The sequence below is a fragment of the Sebastes umbrosus genome, chromosome 15 (assembly GCF_015220745.1).
Source record: "Sebastes umbrosus isolate fSebUmb1 chromosome 15, fSebUmb1.pri, whole genome shotgun sequence".
NCBI classification, from domain to species: domain Eukaryota; kingdom Metazoa; phylum Chordata; class Actinopteri; order Perciformes; family Sebastidae; genus Sebastes; species Sebastes umbrosus.
Genome location: NC_051283.1, coordinates 6,299,355 through 6,321,298, shown reverse-complemented (window position 1 = coordinate 6,321,298; position 21,944 = coordinate 6,299,355). Strand labels below are relative to the sequence as shown.

The 21,944-nt window shown below is 38.4% G+C and overlaps 1 protein-coding gene across 9 annotated transcripts in view; it reads left to right on the top strand.

The window, feature by feature from the left end:
* thrb (thyroid hormone receptor beta) overlaps nucleotides 1-21,944 on the top strand; it is a 133,912-nt gene that overhangs the window by 44,356 nt on the left and 67,612 nt on the right. Inside the window, exon 1 of one of the 9 annotated variants that reach the window (XM_037794883.1) lies at nucleotides 20,356-20,367. The exons of the other annotated variants lie outside the window; for them this stretch is intronic. The gene's annotated coding sequence lies outside the window, so the exon portion shown is untranslated. Of the gene's footprint in view, nucleotides 1-20,355; nucleotides 20,368-21,944 lie in introns of those variants that run through there. 9 annotated transcript variants of the gene reach the window in all.

Genomic DNA, 21,944 nt, shown 5'->3' with positions numbered 1-21,944 from the left:
GCCGATCTATTCAATTCTAATGTTTATATACTACATACATTATATACTGGAATTTTGAATTCCTGTTAAAGTTTTGACCAATTTGTGAAAAAGGTTTACACCTGAATTGTAATTCCTATTAAATTTGAAGGTCTGCCGGACATTTATTCGTTGCATTTTGTTTTACCTAAGACCCCATGACAACCTCTAAAAATAATATTAAAATGACCATATTTGTTTACAATGTACCTATACTGTGCAGTTTATTTGCATGTTGAAAGGTGAGCAGCAGCACAGAAAATTTGACTGTTGGTGTCACAGCTGCTGGCATACCGGCGCTACAGGTTATAGTTTTGCAACCTATAAGTAAAGGCTAAATGAATACATTTAAACTCCTCTTTTACAGACAGCATTTGAAATTGAAGTATGATCACAGGTCAAGTCAGGTCTTATATTAACGGGTCTGGAATTAATGTAGACATAACTGATCATTTGTGGATCTATGCCGGACTCTGCTACAGAGATAAAACATCCAACACATGATTGAATATAATAACAATAGTTTGGAGCAAGAAAAAGCCGATTAATCGATCGATATCTTCTTTACTTCTGCAGCAGCCTAGTCGGCTACTTTTGCATATGTTGCTTTTGATAAATCAGTTGTCACTCTGAATTTAATCATTAGTAAGAGAACATCCTGAAGTGTGATTTGGTGGATTACATCGCTGGAATATGTTCTCTGTTTTTGCTCTGGGCTATGTGCTGTTCTGTGGTTTATGACTGGCCAGGATTACTTCTGTTGCGCGTCTCGTCACCTTGTTAAATGCCGCTCTTACATACCATTAATGATCATGCATATTCCCCGGATACAGGAAGATTCTAAAGTGTGCCATAAAATTAAGTTAAGTGGCTGGATTAGTTGGAAGAGAGACGCCAAAATGGTAAGTTAAAGTAACAGTGAATGATTTCTTGGCTGCACAATTAATCAAATATTAATCGCGATCACGATTTTGGGCTTCCCACAATTTAATTGATAATGATCGGTCCATTGAGTTACATAATGGTGGTGCGTTCAAGCTCTACTCGGTAAAAATGAGATCGACGGTAAATTATAATGCTATCATGATGCGTTCAAATGTAATAAACTTGAATGAATCCAGTTGTTTGAAGGAGATGTTTTCACAGCAATATAAGATAGATAACATTTAAATGTGAAATTGCGATACAAATATTTTGTCCCTAAAATCAATGAATAGTCGTGATAAATAATCTCAATATTGATCGAAATAATTGTGATTATCATTTTGGCCATAATTGTGCAGCCATATGACATATAGAATGGTACTTATGGAAGATATAGACCTGCGCACAGGAACCAGTGTGTCCGTAATCCCTAATATGAATCATATTCGTAACAATATTGTGAGTCATTGTTGAAGGCTCACAAATGACCTAATTTCTTGTTGAGGTTTGAGGACTTGTTGAGTCATCCTTTTTGCAGTGGTTGGAAGAGACATTTTTAAGGGCTGGGTCACACAGAATTTGCCAAATCTGCTTTGTAGGCTTGTAAACATGAGGTACACCAATTAGCTTTAGCCGGTACACCAGAAAACATCCTCGTCATGATGGGCAGCAAAGACAGCCGCTGTCAGTCACAACGACATTAGATAATGTGGTTAACTATCTCAAAAAGAATCAGTCCAAGCCTAATACTGTTCACTCTTATCAAATCAAGGTTTAAAGCCACAACCAGCAACTTAATAAACATAATAGAAACAAGGCTGTGTTTACATGTAATTGGACAGCAGTGGAAAAAGCAACCGTGAAGGCCTTTCCACGCAACACTGGATACTCTTCTATGTGCATTTCTCAACAAACCGTGAGGCACAAAAGGGAGCCGAGGCAGCGCACAGAAACACTTACAAACATACTGAAAAGAATTAGAAAACGGCAGCTCTTGTTGCCAAATGGGCATGTGTGTGATCAGACCCCTCAGTCGTTTTGTCTTTCAGTACCTGTTGAGTAATACTAAGTAGGTGGATGAGCAGAGACATCAGACTGTGTGCGTGTACACTACATGTGTGTGGGAATGAGCGTGGGTGGGTGGAGGGTGAGAAGGCATTGAGGCCTCTTGGTGGTTTTTAAGCTTTGGATTCGTTTCGCTGGTCAAGTTTCCTCTCTAATTTTACAGTCAGCAAGGAAAATTTGTTCTACATGTGTGTGTTTTTCATGATGGGCGATCCTGCTTTTCGAGCGTCGGACCACCTGCTGCGAAAGGCTGAACAATCACTGCAGACCGTCTTACCAGAGCGCCTCTATATTCTGACTGCTTATTTTTGGCGTTTAGAGGCTCTGATAGCATCTGTGGTTTCATGCAGCTCCTTAGTACTGAGTGGTAGGTCAAGTATTCGTGGTGCTTTGTCATAACATTGCGTCATCTGGATGAGTCAAAGCTCTTGCTTGCATTAGTGGAAAATCAACAGAACCTCCCCAGTACTTCTGAACCCTGCAGAGATTAACTTTTCTCCAAAACATTGTTTACTTTTGTGGTCTTTTACACGAGTTCTGAATGATGATGATGGGAAACGCTGCATGTCTGTAATGAACCGCTGTGTTTCCATTCAAATGTGCAACAATCAGTCAGACAATCTAGCTTCATTTGTTTAGGTTAGTGAAATTCAAAGGGCTTTACAGATGACTGAAGATCTGATAATAATACAGTACAAATAAACAGTAGTAGTAAGGATTTATTTCAGTCTTTATTGACAACCAGAAAGAATGCACATATAAATATATATATATATATATATATATATATATATATATATATATATATATATATATATATATAAATAAATAAATAAATAACAATGAGGCATTAAATTAAAAGGAAAACTTAAATAATATTGACCAAAAATGTGTAGGCTGAATCTTTTTACATAGCATATTCTAATAGGCAACCCGTTCACTACTAGGTTTACCAAAATAAAAAAAGGAAGTCTAAACGTGTATCACAAAATAATAATCATCTCAGTTTTATGTGTCTTTACCACCTTATTTTTAAACAATTTTATTTTAATTTGCAAACTGAACTACAGATTCTTAATCCTTTAACTTCCACAAGTTTACCCCTTTGACAGATATACATCTATTATTCTGTATATTATATTAAACAATAAAACAATTTCAGACTAAACCAGAAAATTTAAAATGAATAAGTAATAATACAACCAAATGAAATAGATGAAAATAGATTAAAAAACAACAACAACAACAATAAACCGATAAAATATGATAACAAATAAAATAAATGGAGTAAAACAAGTTAAAAATATGAATGTATTTTATTTAAAACCTCGGAAAACACATTGAGGTTGAACCCTCATTTTCACTGGTAACCAGGAAAACGTACAATAAATGGCTGTAATGAACCACTGTGTTTACATTCAAGTGTGCAATAATCAGTCAGTCAATCCAACTTTATTTGTATAGCACCTATCGTACAGGTTAGTGCTATTCAAAGGGCTTTACAGATGACTGACAATCTGATAATAATACATTACCAATGTAGTAGTAGTAATAATCTATTTCAGTCCTTGTTGACGATTTTCCAGAAATAATGCGCATAAAAATAAATAAATAAGAATAAGGCATTCAATTAAAAGGAAAACAAAAAATATTGCCCGAAAAACATTGTTGTATAAACATTGATACATAGCATATTTTAACAGGCAACCCTTTTACTACTAGCTTTACAAAAACAAAACAGAAACAGAAACAAGGAAATATTTAAATAATAAAAAATAAAAATAAAATAAACCTAATGTGCACTTTATAAATGATTCTTTTCTCACACACTATGATAATTTTTTAACGTTAATATGATCATTCGTAAAGCTGGATGTATGTTTGATTCTGAAAGTATTATTTCCTTGAAATAACATTTCATACAATATAATAATGATCTCTGTTTTATACATGTTTACCACCTTATTTTGAATTTCTTTTGTTTATTTGCAAAGTGAACTACATAATCTTAATTCCTTGTTGCAACCATCCACAAGTTAACGTCTTAACCCCTTTATCACAGATATAAATCTATTCTTGATATTATATTAAACAGTTAATGAATAAGTAATAATACAACCAAATAAAATAGACGAAAATAGATTAAAAAAAACTATTATAACTACTATACTATGTCAACATTCATTTATTTAATTCAAACCTCTGAAAACACATAGAGGGAGAACCCTCATTTGAAGTATACAATGGACACAATTGAAATCAAGTAGCAGTAAAAGAAGAATACATGACTATATAAATCAAAACAACAAAAAATGTTTTAATGTTAAAGATTGAACTTAAGAAACTAAGTCAGGACAAAGTTTGTCAAAGTCATTTTTTTCTTTTGGCTCTCCTGTGAAGGTTAAATGTGACTTCCGCCCTTCTGGTTCAAACCCATCGATACATAATGATTTGATCTGTTTTTCCACCTCAGCCGTTCTTTGAACTGATGACTTTCTGGTGTTTTAATTCAGTCTTTTTGAAAAATGCAAATTCAAATTAGCTTAAAAGCAGAAACGCTAGTCAGCCAGAAGGAATGCAAATGTGAGTCGCCTTTGACGGCCGATTTAGCTCGTCATGGTCAACTTTCCCCCACACCAACAAAACGTGCTCATCGTCCACACCCAACGGTCGCCTAGCTGCACTTTATCGGACATTAATGGACTCCAGTGAGTTTGATGTTGATGGTGTGAGTGTGAGCAATTCCCCTGGCAGGGAGTCAGGGGAAAATGGTGAATTACTGGATGCAGAAATGCGACCCAGCACTAATGGATGCAGAATGAGATAATCAAGAGGCTAACGACGACAGGAATATTTTTCGGACGGAGCAGCGGTGAAGAGCTTTGTACTTAGCTTTAGACATCCAAAATGCATCCATTAACCGAACTATACCGGGGCCCTCTCTTATGCGCTGACTTACAATGTTATGTTCCTTCAGGGTGCATGAATGTATCCCAACACAAAGGGCCTCTTCTAGACTCACAGCTGTGTATGAGGCTTCAGCTGGACTCGCTGCCCTAGTTTGGCTGCATATTGACACACACACACACACACACACAGACACACAAATACGGTCAAGCAGGGACGGACACTCCGGGTACATGGGATGATATGTGGTATTTGACCACAGAGTGTCCACACTGACCAAATGAAAGAGTCCCCTGTCTGTCCCCGTTTTGTTGTATTGTTCCTCGTGGCCCAGATTCTCCAAAACTGGGTGTCGTGGCTAAAAGTAGCACTTAGTACACAGAGGCTACTCAGTTAAAAGTGTGGTGTTTGTCAGCGCTTGAAGATCTGTAGCACGTCTTGCCTGAGCGATTGCGTCGGGTTCAGTCATCTGTCACGTCCAGGGGGGATGTGGGTAGGGAAAACAATTTTTTTTATAATGTCTTAAAGTGTCATATTACTTTTGTTTGGCTGGTCCTAACTGGTTCCAGAGCCCAGAAGGAAATTCATGCAAGACCCCTCCGTCAAAGAACTTGGAGATTATCCTTAGAAGGCAGCTCTTTGGTGGTTTCGTTGACATAACACCATGTTCCACTGTAATTTCATCATCATCATTTCATTACCATGAGTATGTGCTTTGGAAAAATAGACTGACACAAGGGCTGTCAAATCAATTTAACACAACATTTGATCGCGATTACTCGCATGATTGTCCATAGTTAATCGTGATTAATCACGCTTTCTTTTTCTTTGTGTGCAAAATGTACTTTAAAGGGAGATTTGTCAAGTATTTAATACTCTTAAGAACACGGGAGTATGGGCAAATATGCCGCTTTATATAAATGTATGTATATATTTATTATTGGAAATCAATTAACAACACAAAACAATGACGAATATTGTCCAGAAACCCTCACAGGTACTGCATTTAGCATTAAAAAAAAAAATTAATAACATGGTTAACTCAAGCCCAGTGTGTACAGTTGATTTGACAATACTTGATTTTGAACATACAAAAAAATGTTGATGATTGTGATGATTAATCACGTTTAAATATTTGAATCGATTGACTGCACAAAAGCTTCAGTCTGAGTCTGTCTGCTGATGCCAAGGGTTGTGTCAGAAACAAAAGCACGATGTGGATACAGTACTCGGAGAGCGAGGGGAGGCGCCTGCCAAAATATGTGCGCTGATTGAAAACTAGATTGCTTTCAGGCATTGAAAGAAGGGGGGAAGGAGGAGATAGAGAGGCCGAGGGAACGAAGGAAGTAACGGATGCATAAGGCAGAGGGACACATTGTGAAACTATTTCCCGACGCTGGGAAGCTACACGGCGTCTCAATGAAACCAAGTATGCACATGTTGGGTAGGCCTCTAGGCAGGCGAGAGGGGGGGAAAGAAGTGTTTGTTGTCATTCCTTTTAAATAAAGCCGCGAGGCAGTGAAAGAGAGGAAGCTGTCTAATAACACGTTAGAGCTCATTGAATTCAACATGTGTCTTTTTTCTATTTTGGTTTCATGGTTTTAATTCTGGGCTGAGTGGGTCCTGGCACCGTCTTCTTGCTCTTTTTTACCATTTTTGAATGCGGTTGCTCAGTGATCCGGTCCTAAAGATGAGGTGATTTTTGCTCATTGCTCAGCATTGCAAACTGTGCCTTTTTTTTTTTTTTTTTTTTTCAACCAGCAAGTCTGAATGAAGTTGTTTTGCATCCCTGATCAAAAGAAACTGGAGGGGTTGCTAAGAGGGGATGCAAAATGGCCACAGGTGGGAGCTGTGAAGCTGCTAGAGAAATGGAAGGGTTATTGATTAGGGCCTCTAACAGGGTCGATGTTCATGTCTGTAGAAATGTACGCTGAAATATGGCCTTTTATTCATAGGGAATACTGTCCTTCTGTTGTATTTACCCAGAATACAATGCAGTTTATTACAGTAGAATTATGGTAACACTTTATTTTATGGGTCCATGATTTCCTAAAGAATTACCAATAATTTCCTGGAAACTGGCAGAGAGTTTAGTAGTTTATTTTTGAGTGTTGAGTTCATAAACAACTGTAGAGTTCCTTGAAAGAACTGCTCCAAGTAAATATTAATTTGGTTGTTAGGATGGTGAAGTCGGTCCACCACTTTGGTCCCAACTAAAATATTTCAACAACTATTGGATGGATTGCCATGACATTTTTTTACAGAACTTCATGGTCCTCAAAGGATGAATCCTACTGACTTTAGAGATCCCTGACTTTTCATCTAGTGCCATCTTCAGGTCGAAATTTGAATAAACTTTGGTTTATGGCACGTTAGCATGCTAACACACTAAATTTAGATGATGACCTACTAAACATCAGCATGTTAGCATTGTCATTGTGAGCATGTTGCCAGGCTAGCGTTACTGTTGAGCATTTAGCACAGTTGTAGACTCAAAGGCCCTGATCAGACCGAACGCTGTTTACAGGTAGAAAACACGAGGCGCACTGCACGGCCCTTTTGTTGCCCGATCAGACTGAGCGTTTTATTTGTTTTTTTTTCAGTTTGCTGCGTCTTTATTTTTTTAATTGTTGCAAGGCAACAGTGCTACCTAATACTTAAAAAAATAATTATAATAATGACTTTTAAAGCACGGATGGGGTTGGCCTCTGATTATATCACTGTCCTACTAAGCCCTTACGAGCCTGAATGCAGCCTGAGATCCTCCGGCAGAGGTATTTTAGTTATTCCTAGGTCAAGGCTAAAAACCAGAGGAGACGGAGCCTTTGGAGTCACGGCCCACGACTCTGGAACGACCTGTCGGAGGAGATCAGGCAGACTGCTAGCTCTGTTTTGTCTTTCAAATCTCTTTTAAAAACTTTTCAGAATTACTTTCTCTTTAATCGATTACTCTTCTGCTATTATTCTACTTGTTGTTACTGTGTTTTAGTACTTCATACCTTGCTTGTCATTTTCATTGTATTAACTCTTTACTCTCTTAACTTATTTACCTGTTAACTTCTCCTGCTTTTATGTCTTTGTAAAGCACTTGAAAATGAATGAAAACAACTTAGCCAAAATCTAAAGCGCCGCATTAATTTGCCTCCCGCTGTTTTCAACTACGGTTGGTTAACTCCTAAAGCTCCAGGTTTCCAGCAAAAGTCACCACCGTGAAAAAAAACCCTCTAATGACTTTGGACACTTTTCCGCTCTGAGTTGATTTTTTTTTTTTAAACTCAAGGCATTCAGGGTGCTCTTGTAAAAATGCGAGGCACATAGAGCGGAGAACCGCTTCACTCTCATTGAAAACAGTTTAAAAAAAAAAGCCGCCCCAGACTGTTAGAACACGCTCTGTCTGATCAGGGCCTTAGTCTGGTTGCATGTTCAGCAAGTTAATAACAAATAATAATAATAATAAAAAAAAACTGTCATTTTTTTTAAATTAAATTTTACTAAATAAACACACAAAACATATTGATCCAAAAGATTTCTAAATGTAGAAACGTGAACAAAATATTTCTTAACACTACATAAGTTATTCGAACTGTGCACACTTTTTAGTTTATGAGATCTGCTCATTTATATGAACCGTATAACGCGATGTTACTAAAGACGGTAGTGTCAGCTTTCTGCTGCAAATCGGATGAATCCTGTAGCTATCATGGTTTTTATTTTAGATTTAAACAAGATAGTGCAAACGACGATCTCCTGCGGCCACCACGAGGGATGTCCGTTTTTAAAGGGTTAAATATACGTTTACTTTCCATATTTGTTGACATGTTGTGGGGCTGATTTTTGTTGCTTTGATAATTTTTATTGTATGACTCCCTATAATTAGTTCTAAATTACAGTGTGCTTTTCTGGACACTAAAAAACTAGAAGTTTAGTAGGGATTTTTACGAACATGTACATTAAAGTGTTACCACTTTATTCATCTTGTTTTTATGCAGATTACACTATTGTTATATTACCATTTAATGCTGTTTAGGTAGTGACATCTAGTGGCTTGGTCACCTGTTCAAATGATTACAGCCAGCTCATTGTTTAATTATTCCCAGGGCCGGGTATCAAACGATTGAAAAATCAGCCCAAAATGATCTGTACTTTAAAAAAAAAACAAAAACACATCCTCTGAGCCCTTTTTTCCATTTCCAGTCACTCGCTGTTGAGCGACTTATTGTACGTGACATCATCCCATTGTGCTGTCATATATGTACATGACACAGCACATTGCCCAGAATTAAAGGTGATGGTAATGCCAGCTGTGGTTTTTCTGTAAGTATGTTAAAGGCCTGGATCTAATTTTCAACAGTTGGTTAAATACATCACACATGTATCATTAGTCATCCAATTACTGTACTGGAGCTGTTTGCCTTGTTGCTGCCTCAACTGGATTATGGGATTTTACACAGTAACCTCCTCTCCACCCTTTCATCGCGTCCGGGAATAAAGCTTTTCATTCAACATGTATGCATCCGTATGGTGCACGTTTCAGCTTAACCCCGCTTACTGTGCCAACAGCACATGGGCCTGTCTGTCTGTCTGTCTCTAGATTTAGTAAAGGACTGGAGATACAGAGAGGGGGCCATTTGTAGTTGTTATCTGATATCACATCTGGTTCCTTTCATGTTCTGTGTTTGTTTTATTTTTTTGGCCTCGGTGAATGATGGATAACGGCTGTAAAGTAAAGAATGAATAAGTGGGTAACACTGACAACACATCGGGCCAGACTGTGGATCGTAGTCTATTCCTGTACTTCGCCTGAGGTTTTGAATGCTCAGGAGTTGTGCAGATGTTGTTGCCAGATGTGGATCAATCTGTGACCTCAGATTTGGGCTTCACCTTTTTAAAGTTGTCTGCACATGTAAGAACACACTCACACACACACTTGTTGACAGGACTGGAGGTGTGTACAGCTCTGTAAATACCCCCGCTGTGGTCCTAATGTGTTTCTACAGTTATGCAGCATCGGTGCCAAATCACAGTGTGCGTCTGCTTTTATTTAACTCTTGTTAGATTTTGCTGTAAACGGACCCACTAGTTGTGCTGCAGAGCAACGTCTGATTAGCTTGTCAGTGTGTATGTGTTACATGTTCTACCAGCATGTGCCAAACATTTAACTGTAGTTAATGTTGCCTGTCAAGCTTTACAGCCTCACACTGCACATAATTACAGTGATAACAGTAGCCATGTTTCCATTCACATATTGTTGTGCGTATTTTGCAATAGAAAAGCTGTATGGAAATGGAAAAATTCCATAAAACGTACTCATGCGCAATGTTTGCGCTCGCTTGAGGTGGTTTTTTCCTTTGTCAAAAAGAGTTTAGCTTCTCATTTCTAGCTGGCGACCATAAAATATTTAATCTCAATTAATCGCTTGATTGTCCATAGTTAATTGTGATTAATCACGCATTTTTTATCTGTTCCAAATGTACCTTAAAGGGAGATTTGTCAAGTATTTAATACACTTATCAACAAGGGAGTGGACAAATATGCTGCTTTATGCAAATGTATGTATATATTTATTATTGGAAATCAATTAACACAAAACAATGACAAATGTTGTCCAGAAACCCTCACAGGTACTGCATTTAGCTTAAAAAAAATGCTCAAATCATAACATGGCAAACTGCAGCCCAACAGGCAACAACAGCTGTCAGTGTGTCAGTGTGCCGACTTGACTATGACTTGCCCCAAACTGCATGTGATTATCATAAAGTGGGCATGTCTGTAAAGGGGAGACTCGTGGGTACCCAGAGAACCCATTTTCATTCACATATCTTAAGGTCAGAGGTCAAGGGACCCCTTTTGAAAATGGCCATGCCAGTTTTTCCTCGCAAAAATTTAGCGCAAATGTGGAGCGTTATTTAGCCTCCTTCGCGACAAGCTAGTATGACATGGTTGGTACCAATGAATTCCTTAGGTTTTTCTAGATTTATATGATACCAGTATCGTCACTCTAGCTTTAAAACTGACTCCGCTACGACCTCCGAAAGATCGATTGCGTTAATGCGTTAAAGAAATTAGTGGCGATAAAAACGAATTTGCGTTAACACGTTATTATCGAGTTAAAGGTAGTGTCGACGATGTTGGAAAGCTAGCATAATTTGAAAGTAGCATTGCCTCAGGAGCTCCGTCTAAACGCCAACTAGCAGGGAGGCATCTGGATCTGGTTGGTTCTTTCAAAGCGGACCGCGAGGCAGTGATTGGTAGACAATTTTACAGGATTAAAGCAGCTACAGATGACGGCTCTTTTCCGTCTTTTAAGTTTGACAGCTCTAGTTTTTTACAATTGCAAAACAAACGCACATGTGCTTTGGACCGCACATGCAGAAAACTGGGCTGTTGGCTGATGCGCTCAATTTTCATTCAAGTGAATCATTTTGGAGTCTGGAATCGAATTCTTATGATAGATGGGTGATACGCTGTTGAAGGTATAGTCTTAAAAGAGGAGAAAAACAACAAAGCCAATGCAGGTTTTTAGGTATTCAGACTGAGCTTTACTCTTTTATTTATTTTTTTTGGGTACAGGAAATTGAATTCAACATGTTCAAAAGGCCTTAAGGATATACACAATGCATCTATATCCTGCAAAATGTTGCAATGTGTTTGTGTATAAAGAAACCTCCACGGGGAGCCGTTAACACTACACCTGTTTTTGTTATTTTTTACTGGGATGAAATTAAGCAAATCCCTCTTCTGATGTATATAGCTTTGGTTTGAGGCTGTTCATGTATCCATCTCCAGAAACAAATACAGCAACTAAGCAACGCCAATACCTGCTGAGAACAAAGAGAATGATGAATTATTTTCTTCTTTCCTAGTTTTGATCTTCTGTGTAACTTTTTTAAAAAGATCTGAGTTTAGTTTCCACCCATTTCTAAGGTGTTACAGTACAGTGGGGAATCAGCATGAGATCCAAATCTCTCTGCACCCGAGGGAGACACTGTTTTAATACAGTGTATTGACAGAGGTGCTCTTTCTCTCGCCGACTATTTCCTCTTTGCTTTAAATTCTGGCATTTGCTGATAGAAATGGTTGAAGATAATATACTTGTGCCATTGCCATGAAAGCTGCACGGCGATGCTGGAGGGTTGAGGCTGAACCTGTTGCTCTTAATTTTACATTTACAACTAATACGTTTCCTGAGTAACAAAAACATGTTCTTCTTATTCTCCCCATGTTCCTTTTTAGAAAAGTGTAAACTTTACTGTGCAACCTTTTATATTTTGAGTTGATAATCAAAAGCAATTTGTGTGATGCGCACTTTGTTTCCATAGCGACGGGCTGCTGTAGCATCCTGCAAAAAGCACTCACTCAAAAAATATTTTTGCAATCAAAATTGCATCATATTAAATGATTTTTCTGGTGGTAATTTAAACAATTATGCAGATTTCTTTTGGTTTTTCATCACTGCGTAAAGTATTGTAGATAATGTGGTCTCAGCATGCTAAAAAATAAAAGCATTAAGAAGCATTTTTTTTTCGTTAAGAAATTTCAATTCAATTTAAATTTATTTTTATAGCGTCAAAAAACACACAAGTTATCTCAAGACATTTTTCATATAGAGCAGGTCAAAATCGTACTTATTTAGAGACCCAACAAGAGATCCCCCATGTGCTGTGTCATACAGAAATGGGTCACCAATATTTAGTTTCATTTTTAAAAAGGCTCAGTAATATCTTAAAGGTCCCATATTATAGATTTTCATCTTTTTTTTTATTATAAAGCAGACTTAAGTCCTTTCATAAATACTGTGAAAGTATCGAAACGCTCAGACCACAGGGAAATACACACAGCCCGTATTCAGAAACTCTGCATTTGAAACAAGCTGTCAGGATTTCTGTCCATTTGTGATGTCACAAATATACAATATTTAGACCCTTTACACAGTTTTAAACGTAAACATTCTAAATGTGTCCCAGTTTATTCCTGGTTGTAGTGTATGTGAATGTCATCAGCTGACATGAAGTACACATGGACCCAAGCTGTTGCCTAGCAACACAATTCTGTTGCAATTTCTTTGCAATTCCATCGAAATGCGCTAAAACAGAGCGTTTAAGACAGAGGGTAAATACAGGCCTGTTCAGGCCGACAGTATGAGGAAAATAAAGTTTTTTTTTTAACATTACAGAATGTAAACATGTTCTGGTAGAAACACAAAATACAAGTGTGATCCTGAAAATGAGCACGATATGGGACCTTTAAAACAGCTGGTTACTGTAGTTCTTAGCATACCTTACTGAAGGAAATAGTGCATTTGCTAGGGACTATTTTCAGCAAGGGATTAATCCACATCTGGTGCCCTAGTGCACCCTGGGGTACCTTGAGGTACGGGCCAAGGGTGCCGCAATGTTTATCAAATCATTATTAATTTATTGTGCATATTTATTAATGTTTCACCTAGGGCTGTCAAAGTTAACGCGATAATGCAACGCAAATTAATTTTAAGGCCACTAATTTCTTTGACGCAACTTGCAATTTTTAATGAACCTCTTAAAAATCTGACGGGTCGCTGTCGGGGCCCGGGCGCTGTTCAGTCTTTCCACGTGTCATACAGTGCAACAGTGTGGCTCATTGATGCGTTTCTGGACAACAATGAAGCTCTTTGACACAGAGAGGAATAAGATATATCAGGCTTTGGATACACACACACACACAATAGCTGTAGGATACGTTAATTGTTGGTTGTGGTGTTTTCATGTGATTTGTCGATGATGAGAAAAATCCAGCATATCACCAGCCTTATCTTTTAGAAGTCACTGTAACTCCTGGCCTAATGGTTTAAGCCGCTGACCATGTCATTGCCAAGTCCCACCCCCCTCCTCTCTCTTATCTCATTTCCTGTCAACTTTCTACTATATCCTATCCATCAAAGGCAAACAATACCAAAACAAAACAACAACAAAAAAAGCACTAAAGCTGATGAACAGATGGTAGTCGAGAAGATGGTTTCTATTATATGCTATTTAAATGGCAAAAATCCAACTTGTGAGATCTCAGCACTTCTCCACGTGGCTCCAGCTGGTTAGACAGGTTAGCTAGAGCCAGGCTATGACTGAGAGGCCGACACTGACTTATCACACAGTGTATTGGCCTACATTCAGTGCAGTAAATTGCAGCAGTAAATGTTTTACAGTCCGTATCTTGTACTTTTCTGACAATTGGTTGTGACAACTGAAAACATCTGACACCAGGAAGTGGTTCTGGTTCCCACTGCTTTTTTTCCCCTAAGGCATTTATTAAGGATTATTTTCAGGTTACGTCCTCTAAAAGTGATTAAAAAAATCAAATTTGTATTTACCCAAAGGCAAATTACCCAAAGAAAACACTGTGTAATGCAAGTGTGGTCAGATCCCTCAGCAGTAAATCCTGGGTTGCTTCCTCTGTAATGAGGCGTGAGGCCATCTCCCCTGCAGAGGAACCGCATGTCTGGCTGCTTGGATTTGCAAACTCATTGTTTTGGTCAGTTTCCAAAGCTCATTATCATAGTTACGTGTTGGAATGAAGACTGAATGGTAAACCGAGCAGAGAGCTTTCTTTGCTCCACCTAACATCATTCAGCACAAAACAAAATCACTTTTACTGACTGGCACTCACTCTTATGATCGTTGTTATGATTAAGATCCAACTCCTCTGCTTCACTTTGATATTCGGATAATGTTACTGAGTGGAAAGAGAGCAAAAGCTTGTGTTCGACTGAGTGAAGTAAGATATTTACAACATCTTAGTGAACCCATCAAGACTTTTTTATTTTTCTTTTGATCAAGATCTTCCCCTCTCGGCCTATATTACTCATTCTTTGCTGTTTTATAATCCTTCACAGCCTCTTAGATCCTCTCCTCAGACTTTTTTTAACTTTGCACCAAAACTGTGGTATTCCCTACCCAAGGCTGTAAGAGATGCAACCTCTGAACATTTTAAAAACAATTTAAAACTTATATTTCAGCATTGCCTTGAACTAGCTCTCGCTCTTCCTTTGTTCTTTTATTGTCCTTATGTCTTCCTTTGTTTATTGCTTTGATAAATTGTGCAGTATTATTAATCTCTATGTTGTTATTTATTCTCTTGTTTCTTCACTTTTTTTGTAAAGCACTTTGAACTACTTCCCCTAAGATGCTAAAATAATAATAATAATAATAATAATAATAATAATAAATATTAATATTATTCCCAAGAAAGCATTCATTTGATCACTGGCAGGTTAAAACATGTCTAGGTTAAAAGTATGCCATATTTAATTAAAAAAATAAGTTTTCTTCCAACTATTTCTATTTATTTTTTTGTTTAATTTTAATTTTGTTTTACTAATTTTTTATTTAATTTTGAACATGTAACAAATAAGTATAACAAAACAAAAACAAAATAACAAATTAAATGAACAGTAAGCATATAGCAAACTCTTTATATACAAATTATTATAAACAATATACTGTAAATAAATATTACATGTCCGAAATGGAGATAAGAAAAAGTAGTATATATATATATTTGATATTAATTCATTAATTATACGATAATACGATAATACTTTATATACAGGTCTGAAATTTGTTTTGCATAACAGCAGCTCCATTTGCAACATCACAGAAAGGACAGCGACAATAAACAGGGATACAAACATTTAAACATTACAATCACAGAAGACGATATTCAGAGCCCTTTAACGCACATTTGATCTGGGATTAGGCTCCATATTTAGTTTAAGGATTGACTGGTGTACAAAAGAGTGCTTCAGTCTAACCTTATTAAATCGTGGAACCCTGTATCTCCGATTTGATGGTAACAATTGATATTCACTGTTCAAAACATGATTGGGGTCAGAGACGATGGTGTTAGCCAACCTTAAGATGTTATTCTGATAGGCTGATTCATAGAGTTTCTCAAGGGGTTGACCTACAATCTTTGGGCAGATTTTCATTTGGTGGAGCAGTTTTGACTTTAAAGTAGTGGACAGACTCTTGTACTGTGTAGTATAGCAATACTGCAGGACACTCATAATCACAGAAGTAAAAAACAAAAGAGGAATTTGTTTACTCGCCCCAAAAGACCTGAGGCGGCGGAGAAAGTAAATTCTTTGTTTTGTCTTTTTACAGACAAATTCAATGTGGTCTTTCCAAGATAGCAGATGATCAATCATTACTCCCAAATATTTATATGAAAATACCTGCATGATTTTTTCGTTATGAATAACAATAGGAACTTTATGAGAGTCAGATGGTGAACCAAATACAATTTCTTCCGTTTTCTTTGTGTTAATCTTAAGAGCATTGCTGTCACTCCACTCGACCATTTTGTTCACACCATGTTGGTGCAGCCCAGGGTTGTCCGAGTGACTTAACAGAGATATTATAGCTGTATCATCAGAATACTTTAGAATATATTGATTTGGTGTATTTGTATCGGTGTAAAAGGTGGACGTTTGTGCAGAAATAACTGCCACAGCTCCTCCAGACCAACAGAGGTTTTCCGTGTCTTGTAAAGTGACGGGGCTCCGCAGAGAGAAACGTTATCGTCTCCGACTGGGTACCGGTGTCTCCCTTGTTCCTGGTTGGGAGGCTGAGGCAGGAAAAGCCAACACTAGGATCAGCAGTGATTCATGGAGAGACCTCCGTCTGGTCAGCTAACATTACTGCCAAGCAGGTGAAATATAGAGTGATATTGTGGTTTTAGCTGACGTGTGTCGCCTCACTGTTTTGAGCGATGCTGGTTCATGTCTATTTAGAGCGAGCAAGCGCGAGCTCGACGCTGACTTTCATTGACTTAACCGCCACAGGTGTCGCTGTTAACAAGCAATTCTGATTCTTACAAACAGTCCCTTTAATAGTTGGCAACTAATCGATTAATCATTGCAGCTCTAAAATCAACCCATTGATTACCTGTTGAAACAACAGTTCGATGTCACTATGCAGCCAAGTTTATCTTTGTTTTATCCGAGATGTCTTTTGACCTGCAAATTACTTTTCACCCTGAGATGGTTGTTCAAGAGTTTACTGTGCAATATGCCCTGTTACAACACAAAGTAGCTGTAGGCGTGCAGACAACATGAAGTGTTTCTATTGTCATCCCATAATTTATGTAATTACTGAAGTTACCAAGTGTGTTTTACTAGTTTTGTTACTCTCATTCGTCGTGGCTTCATTCCATGTGAACACTTGAGAGGTAATTCTGAAGAAGACAATTATCCAAGACAGAAATAGACTGAGGAAGTTTAATAACTGCATCATTTACTGGAAATTGTTACCACCATAACACACGCTAAAATAAATACACACTACACTTCAAAGGTGGTTTATTACTACCTGGGTTTTATTTGAATTGTTCTGGCCATCATTACTATGATAATGATAATGTTGGTCTCACCAATGAAATACAATATAATATATTGTAAATAGATAATATAACGCAATAAGGAACTTGACAAAACTACTACATGTAAAAAGTGTCATAAAAAAAAACAGACAGGTTGTAAACAAGCCAGCAGTTCAACCAGAATATCTAAACCACTGTATTCGGAGGTAATGGCCAGTAATGTGTCATAGCGATTTTCATTTGCACGTCCTGGCGAAATGGGTGGTGCTGGAAGCTTGGCGACGGAGTGACTAGGTGCAGGGCTAGTTGGTGAACTGCTATCAGTAATTATAAAACGGTTTTATAATTACTGATAGAAACGATTGGCCCAAACTATAAAAATAAGACCCGAGTTGTAATAAACTGGAATTATCCTTTAACAAGCTTTCACAAGGGAACGACGATGTGTTATGTCTGTTCCTTATATCCAGCTGTTGGGAGAAGCTGTTGTGTGCTGTTCAGGGTCACAGAAATCAATCAAGTGTCTTGTGGCTCCAGCTGTTGTTGGATGGAGATGAGCCCAGTGTACACAGAAAAACTGTGACCACCTGCCAAATCTGTATGGATCCAGAATCCAAGGAATCCAGCCTCTGGTTTTAGCCCAGTGTGACATCACCATGTTTACAGGCTTGTATGTATGCCGTGAATGCTGGCTGGCTGGAGGTCAAACCGTCTGGATGTATGTGGGGCATTTTAGCCATCCTCTGTGTTCCACATGCATATAATGTTGTGTAATGGTAGGGTTTTAGCTGAGTGTGTGTGTGTGTTTTTCTCCTAAAATCTGGCAGGGTTCCTAGCTAGCGAGGGTTGCGCCAGTGTGGTATCCAGGTTTCTGCCCCAGAGACATGGAAGCCGACCAATCAGAGGAGTTTTGGAGAAAATCCTAGGGTGCCCATTACTGACCTATTTGTAGGCCGGCTTTGACACTCTTTGTAAACCCCGTAACTATCAGAGCAGCCTTATTAGGAAGAGTTGGATCAAGTCAGATCAACACATTACTTTTGTTTATCATGTTACATTTCGACTACATTTAGCTCCTCGTTTACTTGCTCAGCGAAAATCCTCTCCACATGAGTTTCTCATTATAATTTGACTTCTTTGTTTTCGTGTATGTCTTTCTGATTTTTACTGGCTGGAACGCTGCAGCGAACGGCTTCCTGCACGCCTGCCCAGAAACATCTTGTTCATCCAAAAACCTTACGATACTGCCAGCCTGGCACCCATCATGCCTCTGTCCTCTCCTTCCCTCCCAGGCTCGCCTGCCTGTCTGGGAAAACCTAGTGTTTACTGTAGGGAACTGGGCTGTGCTGCAAAACCAGTGGGAGGAAACCCCAGACCCAGAGCATATAGATCACTTCCTATGCTATATATTATCTCGAAGTGGGACCTAAAGACTGCAAAATCTAATGAGCAAAACAGTCGTTCTAAATTTAAACAGACGACTTTCTAACAAAGCTTTTACAGTGTGGTGTTTTCTATGAATTTTTCGTGTGTTTTCCTACGAATGTCCAGCAACACGTCACGTCACGCACGTGTCAATATCCGCTCCAGTCTTTTCAAAATAAACTTCCGTCTTCACAGGAAACAACTTGTTTAGGTTTAGGCAACAAAACTACTTATTTAGGTTTGGGAAAAAATTGTGGTTTGTGTTAAAATAACACTTTAACTTAAGTACTGACGTTACGTGACAAATAAATCAACGTTGACTTCTGGTTTCACACGGGGTACGAACACCGGTCTCCTGGGGGAAAGTCTGTGTTTTTTAACCCACCCATCCACCCCGACCTCCTCCCTACGTGGCATTAGCCGCTCTTTATACTTCCTGATTCACAATTATGTGGATTACGTACAAATTCATTGTGTGGAATTACAGTTCATTACTTTTCGTAGGTATAGCTACGAATGGTGTATGAGACCAGCCTGACTAGGTTACCGACGAGAGGTAATTAGTAGGGCACATTTTTTTATCTGTTCAAAATGTACCTTAAAGGGACATTTGTCAAGTATTTAATACTCTTATCAACATGGGAGTGGGCAAATATGCTGTTTCATGCAAATGTATGTATATATTTCTATTATTGTAAATCAATTAACAACACAAAACAATGTCCAGAAACCCTCACAGGTACTGCATTTAGCATAAAAAAACTATGCTCAAATCATAACATGGCAAACTGCAGCCCAGCAGGCAACAACAGCTGTCAGTGTGTCAGTGTGCTGACTTGACTATGACCTTGCCACAAACTGCATGTGATTATCATAAAGTGGGCATGTCTGTAAAGGGGAGACTCGTAGGTACCCATAGAACCCATTTACATTCACATATCTTGAGGTCAGAGGTCAAGGGACCACTTTTGAAAATAGCCATGTCAGTTTTTCCTTGGAAACCCCAGACTCAGTTTTCTACTGGTTTATTGCTGTCTGAATTTCGATCCTGAGCGTATAGCTCACTTCCTATGCTATATATTATCTTTGTGGTGCGACCTCGAGACTGCAATGTCTAATGAGCAAAACATTTGCTCTAAATATATATGGACGACTTTCTAACAAAGCTTTTACAGTGCGGTGTGGTCTATGAATAGGCTTTACTTTGAGGTACATGGTGAGGCGTTCACAGCAGTTTTATTGCCCTTAGTGACTTGTAAAAGAATAATTACGGCCTGGATGAATGGATGAAATTAGCTCGTACAGTTCAAGTTAAGTATTTACAGTCCCAGGGACTGAAGGAGGGCAGGCTGGGTTTGGTGCAAGGAGAGGTCATCAGTTTGGGTCCGAAGGTCAGATCTTGAAATCAGTCGTTGTTGCCTGCAAATCCCTCCGCCATGCAAAGCCATCACCAAGCAGTTTGTTCTAAACAGCCACACAATGGTGCTGAATTACAAGATAACTTTACGGTTTCATTTTCAAGACATGTTATTGCCAGGATACATTGTGTTATTGCTCAGATAGCGTATAAATGGGCATTGTGCCTTCAGGGTTGTTTACATACCGTTGTGAATAATAGATAATGCCTCACTTAAGGTCTTCTCTGGGATAAACTGTAGAAATGCATCTTCATATGCGGTTCAGGAATACAGTAATCCTGTATGGAGGCATTCTGGGTGTGCAGTCTGTCTATCCGTTACACAACAGATCTTAGAAATGTTATAATAAATGTCCCAATACTTCAAATACTGGTTTCTTTAGTTTAGAGTGATTGTGAGAAATCTTGTGGTTGGCTCTGTGTGTATCTGTGTATGCATTGTTTAACCCATAATAGACACTTTAGATACTCGTGCTGCTGGTTTGCCATATCACTCAAAGAAGGAAGAGGGTGCTGTTCCTCAAAAACAAATGAAGTTAACTGTTTATTCTTTTAGAATATCTGTGACAGTTTGGATGGCTGGAGATTATTTGAGATTATGTGTATAACGTGTTGATCACAGGATGGAGATGGAGTTTTGAGCACCAGAAAATCTTCGTCATTTGTAACCGACAACTACAGCGAACAGAATAAAACTCCACCTTCCCCTCTGTTCTCCTTTTTAAAACTGATTTTCCACTCATGAAGTCTCGAGCTGTCGGTTGTTCATAGCAAGTCTGCACCACCACTACTGAAACTCTAAAATACGCAATTTGTCAGAGCCCTCGTGCACCCATTTGGAATGTTATCAGCTGATTGAATGGGTGTTATCAGTGGTTATCACTACTATTCGAATGCTTCAGAAGGGCCGAACTGCACCTCCCACATTGTGAAAGTGAAAGTAAAACTTGAAACATTGTTAAGTCAAGTCAAGTCAATTTTATTTGTGTAGCCCTATATCTCAAATCACAAATTTGCCTCAGGAGGCTTTACAAACTGTACAGGAAACGACACCCTCTGTCCTTCTACAGTACAACCCTCTCATAGTTGTGAATTCAAGCAAGATAACTTTATGTTTAGGTCAATAAAACTTCTTGGTTAGGTTTAGGAAAATAAAAATACTATGTAAATGACCACCCCAAACGCACTTTGTCGCTCTTCATACTACTTCACCTGACTTCCTCCTTTGCTCCCGTCATAATTACTACAACCACTAGAGGTCGGCGTTGGCTTCTTGTATTCGTATCGGTGATCAACCATGTGTTAAGATGATAACAGCCATCTTAGCCTACTAGTAGGTGTACAATGTATTCACATACAACAGCTCGTATGATATCTTACGGAAAAGCTATTCCTCCTTTTTCATTCATTTTCCTACGAATGTCCAGCAACACGTGTCAATTTCTGCTCGTTACATGCTTACAGTCTTTTCAAAATAAACTTCCGTCTTCACGGGAAACAACTTCCTTAGGTTTAGGCAACAAAACTACTAGTTAGGTTTAGGAAGAGATCGTGGTTTAGCTAAAAATAACTATGGAATTGTCGTTACTTACGTGACAAATAAATCAACGAAAAGTCTGATATTTGTTTAACCTTCCCATCCACCCCGACCTCCTTCCTACACGGTGTTCGCCACTCTCTATATTTCCCGCTTCACAATTACGTTGAATCACACACCAGTTGATTTCGTAGGATATACACAAATTACAGTGCATTACTTTTCGTACGTATAGCTACGAACGGTGTGTGAGATCAGCCATCAGAGGTGTATCAGGCCCCTCCTATCCCATATCTGTGA